The sequence below is a fragment of the Pinus tabuliformis genome, chromosome 4_2, assembly GCF_031772625.1.
Source record: "Pinus tabuliformis cultivar Carrire ecotype Pingquan chromosome 4_2, CPIR1, whole genome shotgun sequence".
NCBI classification, from domain to species: Eukaryota; Viridiplantae; Streptophyta; class Pinopsida; order Pinales; family Pinaceae; genus Pinus; species Pinus tabuliformis.
Genome location: NC_142304.1, coordinates 1,171,479,702 through 1,171,495,495, shown reverse-complemented (window position 1 = coordinate 1,171,495,495; position 15,794 = coordinate 1,171,479,702).

Genomic DNA, 15,794 nt, shown 5'->3' with positions numbered 1-15,794 from the left:
TGGCTATCACTGTATAACGTGCCCTTATCATGCTCCTTACCCAATTCACCCATAAACCTTTGTAACCAAATCATTTCTTTACTAGCCTCTGTAGCAGCAACATACTCTGCTTTTGTTGTTGAAAGTGCAACAACACTTTGGATTTTTGAAACCCAACTGGCAATTGTTCCTCCAACAGTAAATACATATCATGTAGTGCTCCTCCTATTATCTCTGTCACCTGCCATATCTGCATCAACGTATCCCTGTAGAGAAATGTTTGCACCACCAAAGCATAATGCTTGATTTGTGGTACCTTTCAAATATTTGAGAATCCATTTCACTGCCATCCAATGTTCCTTTCCTGGATTGTTCATGTACCTGCTTACAACTCCCACTGCATGTGCAATATCAGGCCTTATGCAGACCATTGCATACATTAAGCTTCCAACTGCTGATGCATATGGAACTTTAGAAATATAATCCATGTCTTCTTGGGTCTTTGGGCACATTTCCTTGCTAAGTTTGAAATGGCTAGCAAAAGGTGTACTAACTGGTTTTGCATTGTGCATATTAAATCTTTTCAACACCTTTTGTATGTACTCATTCTGAGACAATGTTAATTTGCGATTTTTCCTGTCTCTAGTGATTCTCATACCAAGGATTTGTTTTGCAACTCCCAAATCCTTTATTGCAAATGAATTTGCCAATTTTCTTTTGAGTACATTTATTTCCTGCATGTTAGATCCTGCAACAAGCATGTCATCCACATACAATAATAATATAATATAGCTACGATCATTTTGCTTTTTCAGATAAACACAATGATCAGAGTGACATCTAGTATAACCTTGTTCAGACATAAACTTGTCATATTTTAGATACCACTGCCTTGGAGCCTGTTTTAAGCCATACAAGCTCTTCTTCGACCTGCACACTAGTTTCTCCTTCCCTTTCACCTCATATCCTGTGGCTGCTGCATATATATCTCTTACTCCAAATCCCCATGGAGAAAGGTTGTCTTTACATCTAACTGCTCAAGATGCAAATCTTCAACTGCTACAAGACTTAAAATGGTTTGGATTGAAGTCATTTTAACAACAAGAGAAAATATTTCATCAAAATCAATAGCTTTCTTCTGTGCAGACCCCTTCACCACAAGTCTAGCTTTGTACCTCTGTTTTCCTCCATCTTCTTCCTTCAGCCTGTAAACCCATTTATTCTTCAATGTAGTTTTTCCTGCAGGCAACCTGACTAAATCCCAAGTCTGGTTATGCATTAAGGAGTCCATCTCTTCTTCCATGGCTACCTCCCACTTCTTCCTGCTTTCAACATGCATTGCTTCTTCATAACATTCGGGTTCACCAGAATCAGTCAACAATAAATAATATAATGAAGGAGAGTATCGTTCAGGGGGTCTACTTATCCTGGTAGATCTTCTAACACCACTTTCAGGTGTTTGGGGTGCCTGTTGCTATTGTGGTGGTTGTTGTTGTTGATTATTATTATTTTTAGGCACCTTTACCTTTTCAATGATTTCATCAAGAACTGCGTATTCCATGTTTTCTTTTTCCTGTTTCTTTTCCTACAACTGATTCTTATACAAGACCTTTTCATTGAATATTACATCTCTGCTCCTAATGATTTTGTCATTTTCGTAATCATATAAGCGATAACCAAAATCATTAACACCATATCCAATAAAGGTACATTTCTTTGACTTTGCCTCAAGCTTTGTTCTATTTTCTTTATCAATATGGAAAAAGGCCTCACAACCAAAAGGATTTAAAAAAGAGTAGTTTACCTTTTTACCTGTCCATGCTTCCTCCGGAACACCACCATCGAAGGAACTTGAAGGCCCTATGTTTATTAGATAAACAATAGTATCTACAACATCTTCCCAAAACTGTAAAGGCAATCATGCATGCAATCTCATGCACCTTGTACGCTCCATGATTGTTCTGTTCATCCTTTCTGACACACTATTTTCTTGTGGCGTTCTTGGAACTGTCTTCTGTCTGCGAATTCCATGCTCTGAACAGTACCTATCAAACTCTTTGCTGCAATATTCACCTCCATTTTCTGATCTAAGACACTTCAATTTCTTTCCTGTCTCAATCTCAAACAAAGCTTTCCATTTCTTGAAAGTATCAAATACATCAGATTTATTCTTAATACAATAAATCCAAGTTTTTCTAGTTGCATCATCAATAAAAGTAACATAATAACGAGATCCACCGAGAGATGATACCTGAGCAGGTCCCCATACATCTGTATGCACAAGCTCTAATTTTTCATTCTTCTTTTCTTTCCCAACTCTGACAAATCTAAATCTCTTCTGTTTTCCATAAATGCAATTCTCACAGAAGTCCAAATCAACATTCTTCAAAGCAGGCAACAAATTTCTTGAGTGAAGAATCTTCATCCCCTTTTCACTCATGTGTCCGAGCCTATGATGCCATAATGCTGCATCTGCTCCTTTGGAAGTTAAAGCATTAACAAAGTTAGAAATACCATTGCATAAATACAATGTACCAACCTTTTCGCCTTTTGCTATTACCAGGGCTCCTTTGGTGACCTTCCAAGCTTTATTTGTGAAATTTGTCACACAACCTTCACCACCTAACTGCCCTGTTGAAATAAGATTTTTCTTTAGATCTGGAACATGCCTTACCTCCTTTAATAGCCATTGGTTTCCATTCTACTGTTTTACAAGAATCTTACCCATTCCAACGATTTTACAGGGTTTATCATCACCCAGACGAACTTGTCCAAAATCTCCTTGAACATAGTCATGAAAGTATTTATTATTAGGTGTGGCATGGAATGAAGCCCCTGAATCTACCACCCAGGAATCAGTAATATTTTCGAAAGAAAGAATCAAAGCATCTTGTAACACCTCACCTGTCACATTTGCTTCATGATTGTTTTCTTGCTGTGCATCTCCTTCTTTTCCCTTTCGAGATCTACAGTCTTTCTTTAGGTGTCCTTTCTTTCCACATTTCCAGCACGCTATCCCCGATATGGACTTGGATCTGCCTTTCCTTGATTTACTGCGATATCCTGAGCTCTTTCCTCTTTCCATTTTTCTTCCTCTAGACTCTGCACTCAAAGCATTTCCCGATGTCTCACTGGAGCTTTTCCGTCGCATTTCCTCGCTAAGGATAGCACCGACAACATCATCAAACTTTAAAGTACTAGATCCAGAAACGGAGTTACTAATGGCCATTACCAAACCATTCCAACTTTCTGGTAATGAGCACAAGAATAACAGAGCTCTAACTTCATCATCAAAGTTTACCCCTACAGAACATATTCATATTAAATAATAGTTTCATAAGAAATACCTTGTTTGAGGCCGATGGTTTTTCATATAGTTTCGACAGCGTCTGCATCAAACCCTCTGTCGTGGTTTCCTTCGAAATGTTGAAGGCGACTGACGCCGCAAGGCCAACCGTATTGTTCCGAGTGCCTTTCTATCGAGAAGGTTCCATTCTTTGTCTTTCATACTCGTTGGCATCTTTGTTTTTCCGCCCAATGGTAGGTATAGATCTTTCTGATACAGATAATCTTCCATCTGCATCTTCCATAGCGTGAAGTTTTGGCCGTTAAATTTCTCGACCCTAAACTTACCATCTTCCGCCATTGCTCCCACTCGAACCAAGAACCCTTCTTTCCTGCGAGTTTATCAGCCAAATAGACCTTCGTCTCTAATACCAGTTGTTAGAAAATTATATATTACGAAGCAATGGAACACATAAAATATTGCAGAAATATAAACACAGAAAACGCACAAAACAAGAGAGACACAGATATACGTGGTTCACCTAGTTTGGGCTACGTCCACCCCGAACAGCTAGTCCTTCCTTTCTATTATCCAGCAAAATGAAGAGACACAACCTACAGCAAATCCGTTGTAATATCCTCTGTTTTCTCTCACAGTCTCACCTCTCAGTTTCTCGCTCACAGAATACACCTCTATATCTCAGCCTCCAATACAATGCCCTCATACAAAGAGAGGGGTTGCCTTCTAGGGCAAAAAACCCTAAACTAAACATAAGTTCTATCGTCAGATCATCTGCCTAATGAACGGCCCAGATTGACTAGAAATTACTATACTTTTACAAGGCAATTTTACATTTGTTTTTAGCTTCGGTGGCGCTGCCCCTGAGCCCTCGTCGGGGGACCGCTGGCCCCCGGACCCCCCAGCCGGGTGGGATTGGCCCCCCTGGACCCCTGCAGAGGGGACAAGTCCCCCCCACATGGAGGGTTGTACAAAATTCTTGGGGTATACATACGGCTGAAACAAAGACCTCTGAATAATCATGCTCCACACACAACACATAGACTTGCATGTTTGAAGACTAAAGTGAGCATTGTATGGACTGAAACAAGCACCTTGTGCTTCCTACACTAGGATTGACAACTATTTCACTAGGTTGGGATTCACCAAAAGTGAAGACGATATGAACCTTTCTGATGTAGGAGCATCTGACCCCGCTTAATTAGAAGAGGAATCCAAAGTGGAGAATGAGAGGACGTGGACCATCGGAGCTTAACAGGGGACAATTCTGTTTAAACAAAGCTAATTAGTTGGAATGGATAAAAGTCTTGAGGAGACTTACTAAATGTAATCTGCCACATATGTACGTATATAGAGAGATTTAGGGGTTGTTAGAATATTGATCATATCCTTCCGTGATCTGATCCAATATTTCTATTATATTATGAACCTGCATGTTTTATAGAAGGGGGGAGAATACAGAGTGAGATATAGAGATTTGTAAGATAGAGATAGATAAAAATGTAATCAGAAGGGAGCTTGTTCCTAAGGCTGAAAGGCTTTAGATCTGTAATCATATCGTTTGTAATATGAGATAGTGTGTTTTCAGTGTTGAATTGTGCACATGTGTGTGTTCATAGATAGTCTATGTGTTCAAATGTTGTAGGTTTGATCGACCATCGATCACTGAAAGGATCGATGGTGATCCAAAGATGCTAAATGGAAGTTATGTGTGCTTTGACATACTGTAGCAGAACTGTGTCTTAACGCAGAAATCCTTTGAAGGTGAGTGAGATTAAGTTAAGGAGGAAGTGGATGAGAATGCACAGGAGCCGTTGGATCTTTGTGATCAATGGACCAGATCCAATTGCAGAGGAGTGGAGTAAGTTATATCACATTGGCAGAAACCATTGGGTTTTATCGAACCCCGACCATAGAGACAGAGCGATATATGATTTAATCGTAACTATCGGATCAGAGGCCAGATCAACGGTCCCGATTTGATCGCAAATCGCATTTTGGAAGGTCAAACGATTGGAAATAATGGAACGTTGATATGCCGATGGGCCGACATGCCAATAGCGATAAAGCCGACCGGTGATCGGAGATCATACCGATCAAAGATCGAAGGAGCAACACCACGGAGGTGGCTTTGATATGCGGACCTGACAGTTATAGTAGTGAGTGTATAATTTTTGAAGTCTGGCTTTGTGTTCCAATGGGGTTTTTCCTTTGTATTTCCCTTGTTCCTGTGTATTTCCGATAGAGAGGATGTTTCAGAGGTTTTCAAGAAAATTCTGATAGTTGAATGGTCCTGGATTCTGGGGCTTATGCAATGAAAAACGATTCCAATAAGTTAAGTGGGCCATAACCCATAGGCCTTAGAATCGAGATTTAGAAAGGAAAGGGGATTTTTCCTTACCCCAAAGTCTCCTTTCATCAAGTGGTTTCAGAGCAAGGAAAGGGTTTCCTGCGAGAGGAGAAAGAGGTACAGTTTTTGAAGCCAGAGAGTTTGTGGTCTTACTGATGTGCAGAGATAGCGACAGCTGAAGGTGAGACTTGCAGCAAGCCTAGAGCATGGAGAGTTGAAATAGTTCCAAAGGAGAGAACCAGAAATATGCTGAAAGACTAAAGCTCAGGAGAAAGCTTGGTGAGGTATCATGTAGCATATGAAGATTGTTACTAAAGAGTTTGGTTGCAACTCATAGAATATCATGACGGCAGTTCTACTACGAAGTAGGTAGAATTTCTAAGGATAAGGAGAAGCATATGACTAGGAGATCATAAATTTTTGTGCCTCGGGAGTCTAATGCAGGAGAATCTGAGCCCCCTTAATCAAAAGAGGAATCCAAAGCTGAGAACGAGAGGACGTGGACCATCGGAGCTGGACAGGGGACAGTTCTGTTTAAACAAAGCTAATTAGGTGGAATGGATAAAAGTCTTGAGGAGACTTATTAAATGTAATCTGCCACATATGTACACATATAGAGAGATTTAGGGGTTGTTAGAGGATTGATCGGATCCTTTCGTGATTCGATCCAATATTTCTATTATATGATGAACCTGCGTGTTGAATAGAAGGGGGGAGAATACAGAGTAAGATATAGAGATTTGTAATACAAAGATAGATAAAAATGTAATAATAAGGGAGCTTGTTCCTAAGGCTGAAATGCCTTAGATCTGTAATCATATCGTGTGTAATATGAGATAGTGTGTTTTCAGTGTTGAATTGGGCATATGTGTTTGTTCATAGATAGTCTATGTGTTCAAATGTTGCAGGTTTGATCGACCATCTATAACTGAAAGGATCGATCGCGATCCAAAGATGTTGAATGGAAGTTCTGCGTGCTTTGACAGACTATGTGAAAACTATGTCTTAACGCAGAAATCCTTTGAAGGTGAATGAGATTAAGTTAAAGAGGAAGCAGACAATAATGCACAAGAGCCATTGGATCTTTGTGATCAATGAACTAGATCAAATTGTAGAGGAGCAGAGTATGTTATATCGCATCGGAAGAAACCATTGGGTTTTATCAAACCCTGACCATAGAGACAGAGCGATAACGATATGCGATTTAATCGCAACAGTCGGATCAGAGGCTAGATCGATCGTCCTGATGTGATTGCAAATTTCATTTCGGAAGGTCGAACGACTGGCGGCAATGGAACATTGATACGCCATTGGGATGAGATGCCAATAGCGATAAAGTTGATTAGCGATTGGAGATCGGACCGATCGGAGATCGGACCGATCGGAGATCGGAGGAGCAACGCCGCAGAGGTGGCTTTGATATGTAGACCCGACAATTTATAGTAGTGAGTGTATAATTTTTGAAGTCCAGCTTTGTGCTCTGGCGGGGTTTTTCCTTTGTATTTCCATTGTTCCCGTGTATTTCCGATAGAGAGGATGTCCTAGAGGTTTTAAATAAAATCCTGATAGTTGAATGGTCTCAGATTCTAGGACTTAAGAAATGAAAAACGCTTCTGATAAGTTAAGTGGGACACAACCCACAAGCCTTAGGATCAATATTTAGAAAGGAAACGTTGTTTTTCCTTACCCCAAAGTCTCCTTTCATCACTTTACCACATTGTGGTTGAAGGTAAATTGTTGATTATAGTATTATATGTCGATAATCTGATTCTAACAGGTGATGAGAAGTTGATAAAATCTTGCAAAGAGGATTGTTACACTAAAATTTGTCACCATGACTATTTGCAGTTAGTATGGCTCCATCAACTATCATACTATCCTCCTTGGCAAGTTTTATACCTCTGCTCCTCATGTCAAACTCCAAGAAAGAGATAAAAGTCCTTTAAAGTCAATTAACTCTGGTTACGCAGTTTCTCTTAGCCTTACCAGCGTGTACGCACCCCAAGTTAACAATACCTGCGTACTTGTACGCTCTGTATGTAAAGGGGTGGGTGCGTACCCCTGTAAAGGTCAAAAGGCGCGAGTTTCACTTCAAAAACGTTACTTGTGGTCAAATCTAGAGCATTCTAGAAGATGGTTTGACGTGTATTGAGCGCCTCCAGATGGTTCATGCACCCCAAAGAAAGAGGAACTTATCCCATGAAGAGGGGAGCTATCCCATTGAAAGAGGGGCTTATCCCATTCATGGTGGACCTGATTAACTTCCTCCAAAGCACTATAAATACAGGCATTAGGCCAGAGGGAGAAGAGGTTGAAAGCTGAACATTCCTAAGGGTAGATGCTGCTGGAATTAGGACTTCCTTGTAGAAGCTTGTGAGGAGAGATTCCCATCCTTTCTTGTTTCATTTGGAAGTGGGTGAGCAGATCAAAGTAAAGGAGAACTCTTGCTGGACCCTGGGAGGGACCTGCACAACACCAAGGCTCAGGTTGTAAGGTTTCTTTTGTTTCCTATTAATACAAATAAGTCCATTCTTCTCACCAATTTGTTATTTATGAGTTGTTTCATATACTCCTTGGTCTGTATGTTAAATATGTTTTATTTTATGAGTTATTCAAGTGCTATTTAATCGTTTGCTTGTTAGTGAATGCAGGTTTTGAAGAGAAGGAGGAGCTCATCCGGATCGACGAGGCTGGACTACTACAACAGCGTTGGACTACAGGTAGGATCTAAACACTTGATTACTTATATTGTAAATGCATATTTAGAGAAAGATAGTTCTTAATTGTCTTGTTTGTCACTAGAAAGCTTTAGCTTCTAGGGAGGTTGGTTTTGTTCGCAAAATTGACTCTTTCCGCATGACCAGCTGGCCTACTTTTCGTTCGACCCAGCCTTTTTAGAGAGTATCCAGCATGTTGGTAAAACAACTATCCCTTATAAGGATGTTGGCGTAGGATTAGTTAAAGATTCCGGTTTACTGGGAACTTTTCCTTTTCCTCCAATCAACGCAGACCCTTCATTTGCATTCATTCACATGATTACATCAGACACCATTATTTACCATGATCCTTGGATTGTCCCATCTAAATCTGAAATAGACTCATTTGGTGATGCTATGCCTTTAAGTCCATATGAAATTGCCTATGAAGCCGTGCAGTCTTTTACCGACCCGCATTCAACCAAATTCGACCAAATGAATGTGGTCCGTGAGGAATCACTTTTCACATCAACCTCAGAATGGATATCGTTTCCTGAAATTGTGTCATTTGACGAATAACTTCGTGAAATCCTAAGTGTAGACGATATACCATGGGAAGATCTCCATCACAGATCTTCGTTTTTACCTGAGGATGATCATTTTGAAAATGACTTCTCATAAATCTTTACAGCTGAATATGTCAAGGAAGCTCAGAATCCAATGAAACATCCTGATTCAGAGCTGAATTTGGGAAACATTTCTCAAACTATTCCCATTGACATTTCAGTCAAACCTGGAATTGTTGAGAACATTCATATAGGTGCCTCGTGTACACATGACGAAATTAAGACGTACAAGGCCCTATTTCAAGAATTTCGCGACGTGTTTGCCTGGTCCTATGAGGAAATGCCAGGAATTGATCCCTCCATTGTTGTCCATGAGATCAAGACTTACCCGGACGCTAAACCCGTTCGGCAACGTCTGCGTCAGATTCACCCTCGAAAAGCGGCTGCAATTAAAGCAGAAGTAGAGAAGCTGTTGAAAGCAGGTTTCATTTATCCGATCCCGTTAACGGATTGGGTATCGAATATTGTTCCAGTTAACAAGAAACAGGGAACAATAAGAATATGCATCGACTATAGGGATATTAATTGAGCTTGTCCAAAAGACAACTACCCAACACCCTATATCGATCAAATAATTGATGATTGTGCCGGCAGTGAAATATTTTCCTTTATGGACGGTTTTTCCGGTTACAATCAAATCAATATTCTACCTGTCGATCAACCAAAAACGGCTTTCATTTGTCCTTGGGGGACATTTGCTTACTGCAAATTACCTTTTGGACTTAAGAATGCCAGAGCCACTTTTCAAAGGGCAATGTCTTATGCGTTTCATGACATCAAACACATTGTGCAACCGTATCTCGATGATTTGCCTGCTCATTCTTTACATCGAGCTGACCAACTCGTCCATTTACGAGCCATTTTCATGAGGTGTAGGCATTATCATATTCATTTGAACCCACACAAATGTGTCTTCTGTATAGAAGTGGGACGATTGCTAGGATTTGTAGTTTCAAAAGCCGGTATTCGCGTCGATCCCTCGAAGGTAGAAGCTATCATCAAATTGCCTCCTCCTTCGAGTCTTCGCCAACTCCAAAGTTTGCAGGGGAAAGCAAAATTTTTACGTCGATTCATTCCTAACTACACCGAGGTTACAAAGGGTTTCACCCGGTTTTTGAAACAGAACACTCAATTCTCTTGGGATGAGATAGCTCAGAAATCTTTTGATGCACTCAAGCACGCGTTGACCCATGCACCGTTGTTGCATCCTCCCAACTACAACCAGGATTATTTTTTGTATCTCGCCGCCTCCCACTCCACCATTGGAATGGTCTTAGTTCAGGAAGATGAATTCGGAACGGAACATGTGATATATTACCTTAGTGGGACGTTAAATCCAACTGAGCTAAAATACTCACATGTGGAGAAGTTGGCACTAGCAGCCGTTCAAGCTGTCTAGCGTTTTCGTCACTACATTTTACTCTGTAAAAGTACAGTCATTTCGGATTGCAACCCTATGATCTACATTTTGACTAAAAAATTTCTAGGGGGCAAGTACTCCAAATGGATAGTTATCCTACAGGAGTTCGACTTGGAGTTTGAGAAATCTAAGTCTAAGAAATCTTTAGTCTTTGCAGAGTTATTGTGTGAATTCCCACGTGCTGACACAGAAACAGTGGCAGAGGAGCCATTGTGGACGAATCTTTGTTTCTTATCAGCACTTTAGATCCGTGGTATGGGGATAAATCGTCTATCTTCAGACCCAATCCTTTCGGCCCGAAATTTCAAAGTCGGAGCATCGGAAAATTCGATTCCAATCCCAACAATACAAAATTATTGGAGATACTCTTTATCGTCGTGGGGCGGATTTGGTTTTTCGATGTTGCCTAACTCACGAGGAAGCTGAAAGGGTTTTGAATGACTGTCACTCTGGAGCGTGTGGCAGTCATATGTCTGGGTATGCCACAACCCAAAAGATATTGCGCGCTGGCTACTTCTGGCCGTCCTTATTTAAAGACTGTATTATTGCGGTCCGAAAATGCCACAACTGTCAAGTGTTTGATCGAAAGATGCACGCGCCACCTGCTCCTCTCCACCCTATAATTCCCATTGGTCCTTTCGCGAAATGGGGTATTGATTTTATTACATGTAACCCTCACTCGGTCGGGGGGCATGCGTATATCATCCTTGCCGTTGATTATTTTACTAAGTGGGCCGAGGAGATGCCTACATTCGAGGCAGACGGCAAGACAGATGCAATTTTCGTATTCAATCACATTATTGCTAGGTTTGGTGTCCCACAAGCGATAATCACTGACCATGGGCGCCATTTTTGAAACATTATGATGACAGAACTTACAGGCCAGCTTGGTTTACGTCACGATAGTTCTACTCCTTATTATCCCCAAGCAAACGGTCTGGTTGAGTCCATCAACAAAGTTTTAGTTATCATGATCCGACGAATCATTGGCATTCATCGGTCAAATTTACACAACATGTTATTTTCAGCACTTTGGGCGTACCGAACCTCGGTGAAAACATCAATAGGGTTCACTCCTTTCCAACTAGTTTATGGTTTGGAAGCTGTGCTGCCCATTGAATGCGAAATCCCGTCACTGCAAATGGCCATAGAATTACTTCCAGCTACTTCCGAAGAGGAGAAGCATTTATTATACTTAGCTAAATTAGATGAGACTCGACGTGATGCTGCATTGGCGATCGAGACTCACGCAAAACGTATGAAAGCTCAGTATGATTGGAATGTGACCCCTCGAAATTTTTCGGAAGGAGACCGAGTGTTGTTATATGTGTAGAGTTGTAACTAGGATCTCTCACACCGCTAATTATCCCACATTAATAAGTCAATCCAGGATCGTTTTGTTATTGCAAGGAGTAACTCAATCCGAGGCTGTTTGCCCAAGTAATGCTCGGTAGTATAGCGTCCTAATGGTCTGAAAGGAAACAGATGCTAAGCTGTAACGAAACTATCCCAAAAAGATAACATCACACAAGGTAGTTAATCAGTCAAGGGTATGGAAACAATAACCTATCCCTTTAGAAACTGATAAAGAAAGGAAATCAGAGCATGGACTTATAGGTCTGGGGCTAAGCAACATCTTGCTGAGGCTCACGACAGCCTTAGGCCTGCTCTCACACTAAAACAACAAAGGCAGGTAAATCAAGCAGCGAAAAGTAAAATGGAACAGCAATCTGGAAATGGAACAGCAGTGAAGAAATGGAACAGCAAGAATAAATGGAACAGCAGTAATAAATGGAACGACAATGATAAATGGAACAACAATAATGGAACAACAATTTGCAACCGTATGTACACGTTCTCTACTACTACAACAATCTGAGAATAATGGATGATACGACTATGTTCCTGAACAAGGTAATATTGCTTTCGAGTCTTGCAAATACTCTTTCACCTGGATCTGATAACAATAATATTCATACCAACATTCCGCTACAGGAATAGCTGAAAGACGCAATTCAAATAGATCCACTATTATAATGTAGAGACATGAGATAAAGGACTCATTCAGATGTCAGTTATAACGAAACATAGCATATCATATAGAAGATGTATCAGATTACTGAAATAATGGAAATAAACAAACCACACAGTATAATAGTACAAAAGCAAGTGTCCGTTGGAGCTGGGCCCTTGGCTACCAATGGAACACCGCCTGAAGTTACTCCAGATGCAGAGACGAAATGAACACCAAGTCTTTTATATTAATTGCATCAACAAAAGTATAACAAAGTCAGGTCTCAGAGAGACTCAGTAATTACAGTTGGTTCTGAAATTAAAAATTACAAAAGACAGTCCTCCTCCGTTCAATGGCGTGGTGCCTTTATATAACAGAAATGACGGAGGTATCTAGATAATCAAAAGATAACTTAAAGTAGCGCTAATTGTTCGATTCTTCTCTTTCCCTTCTTGCGTTCTCCGTCTCAGTATCCCGCCTTCTTTCTTTGGGCTATTCGGCTCTAATTTTACTTGAACTTGTCCGCATCCGGTTCCCTGCTGGCGGGACAGTAGTTATTTTCCCTTTTCTTCTTGCTTTCAATCGCCGATCCTTTGTTTTCGAGTCTTCCTGCATGGAAAACGTCAATCATTGGCACTTAAGCTTCTTTTATCGATTGTTGCACATTTTATCAAAACCCTTTATCTTCTTTGAACTCATAATGCAGAAAAGGTTACAACTATTATTGAAAAACCACTAAACTGCTAGTCAAAAGCATACCTTCCAGGTGCTCCACACACCCCCCTGCTTACCCTGTTTCATGGCCTCATGAAAACATTGTAGTTGAGGTGCAAGGCGGTGAGAGAATAGGCCAGAGAAGGGATCTCGTGAGGAGGCTGGCAACTGTGATGAGCAACTAGATGGTCAAAGAACTGGTCTATTTGATCTGCAGGTATCTCATATAAGGCCTGATATCCGGGTGCAGGGTGCCAAATAATTGGACTGCGAAATCGATACCCTAACCGGGATGGCCCTGCTTGCAGAATCCATTCCCCATAAAGGTTCAACTGGCTGGCAGCCAGCTCAAAATTCTCATATTTGAATGGTTCCCTGAGCTGGATGCTTGGACTAGAAGTCCGGTATCGAAATTTTGCAGCATCAAGGGCAAGATCTTTAATAGTCAGGAAATATTCCAGACCGTTTCGGATCAAGTCTTCGTGCATGGGCCCTATTATCTCAATGAATCCTGGGGTCCTTATGAGACTCTTATGCTTTCTCCATAGCGTCACTGGGTCTCTAGGTTCAGCTCGTATCCAAAATTCTAGGCTATTTTCTTGTCTCTGAAAGGTGTTATAAGCTTTGAGCCATTTCACCTGATTAACCCCAAATGAGATGAAGGCTTGGAATTGTACATCGCCAACAAAAGGGCCAGGATTCAAATCAGTTTCCTGGTCTAGCACAAGATTGTGCAGGTAAAACTCACATAATAACCTCTGAACTCTAACTCCATAGTGCTTGCAACAGTCTATAAAATCATTAACAGTGTTGATGTGGATAGGTGCTCCTGCCCTAACGACTTTTATTTTTAATCTCAGATATCGTTCAAGAAAAAATAAAGCATAATTTTTAGCAGGGGCCCTACAAGTCAAAACATCATTATATAAGGAACACACGGTGTCCATCTGCTTAACAACACTATCTAATCGACGAGTTACCTTAGCAACCTTTTCCTGCTCCTTCTGCCATCCTTCAAAGGCCTGGCTCTCGAACTGACTGATGTCTCGAAGTTGTTGTTGGAGCTCTTCGTATCTTTCCTTGGGGACTATCTGTTCTCGCAATTGCTCGGCTTCCTACTGGGCTTCCTTCATCATTTTATGCAAGGTTCTGGTTTTTGGGTCCTTCTTCCACACAGCCATAGAGGCTGGGAGTTTAACCTGGACCTTCCTATTTCGTTGCTTTGAATTTCGGACCCGAATTACGCCCGAGGGTGGTGCTTTTGTTTGGACCTCTTTGTTTTCTGTTTCCTTCTTAATGCGAACAAAGGGTTGCTGTGGTCTTCCTGCCATCGGAGCCTCTTGTTGTTCCATTGGGATATCCATTCGTTCTTCAAGGCCAGATGGAACAGCAGTTTGTTCCTCCGTGCTAATTGGAACATCAATTTGCTCCTCCATGTCATTTGGAACAACACCCTGTTCCTCATTATTATTTGGAACAGTAGACTGTTCCTCGACAGTAGGTCTCCTGATGGGGTTTTGTCCATCGAAGCGAATTCTTGTCCTCGGGGTTCTCGCTACCGTGGTCCTCTTCCTTTTCCCTACAGTCTTTTGTATCCTCAGACAGGCTTTTAGCATTCGAATTTGCTGCCGAAGTCTGGCTATAGTGCCTAGCAACCTCTGCTGCTTCTTTCTTAATTTCGCAATTTCCCTTGTTTCGGCAGAGGGTTTGGTTCTCAGGCTTGCATCTTCTGTGATATCTTCCGGAATCCTGGGGACAGATTGTCCCAGACTGTTATCTTCCATTTCATTATCATGGCCAGGCAGGTTTTCTCCCCCTGCCTCTTCTGCATGCATTTCCTTGGGTAATTCTCTTTCTGTGGGACCGTCGGGGACACCTCCTGTGCTGGAGTCCTGGCCATATTCCCCCATATTGGCCAGAACTGCTGCCAATTCCTCCTCACTTGGAGGGTCTTGCAACGGGCTACCCCCTGGCTGTGCAATTTCTTCTTCCCGATTGCCCTGTTTAGTGGCCTCTTCTTCCTCCGAGGGTTCATGTCCTTTTTCAATTTCTCCTTCTGGCTGGTCAGTCTCGGCCTCCGATTGCTCAGCATTTCCTTTGGAGGGTCTTCCCTCTGATTCTGGAGGTTCATCCGCAATTTCAATTGGCTGGGCCATTGTTCCCTGAATTCTTTCCAACCTTCCTCGTATCCGGGCCAGCCGAGCTGACTTCCTTGGCCTCTCAAGTTGGTCGGGAGTATCAGTAGGTTCTGCGGGTTTCTCTGGTTGCTCTGGCGTGTCGGGAGGTTGCTTCCGTTTTGAAGCGGCATGTCTCTCTGCTGCTGACTTCTTGCGTTTCTCTAATCGTTCCGGCGTGCCAGAGGATTGTTCAGGTTTTGGGGGTGGTACAGCCGATCCCCCTTCGACTATTGCGACCAATTCCTCCCAAGTGCTCTGCTGTTGAGTGAGACCATGGATCACTATCAACCGAATCAGCCCATGGTGGCTAACGACTGTGTCTATGTGCTGGGCCTTTTTCAGGCTTTGGGCTGCTCCATGCAGTAACGAATTTAAAAGCGCAGGAAGATTTACAGAACATTTTCCTTTTAGAACAACTAAGAGTTTCAGGTGACGAGGTCTTACCACGTCTTTTCTCCCTTCGCAGGTGATATAGCTTTGTATTGTCTTTGCTAGCTCGGTCCAGGGTTCCCCT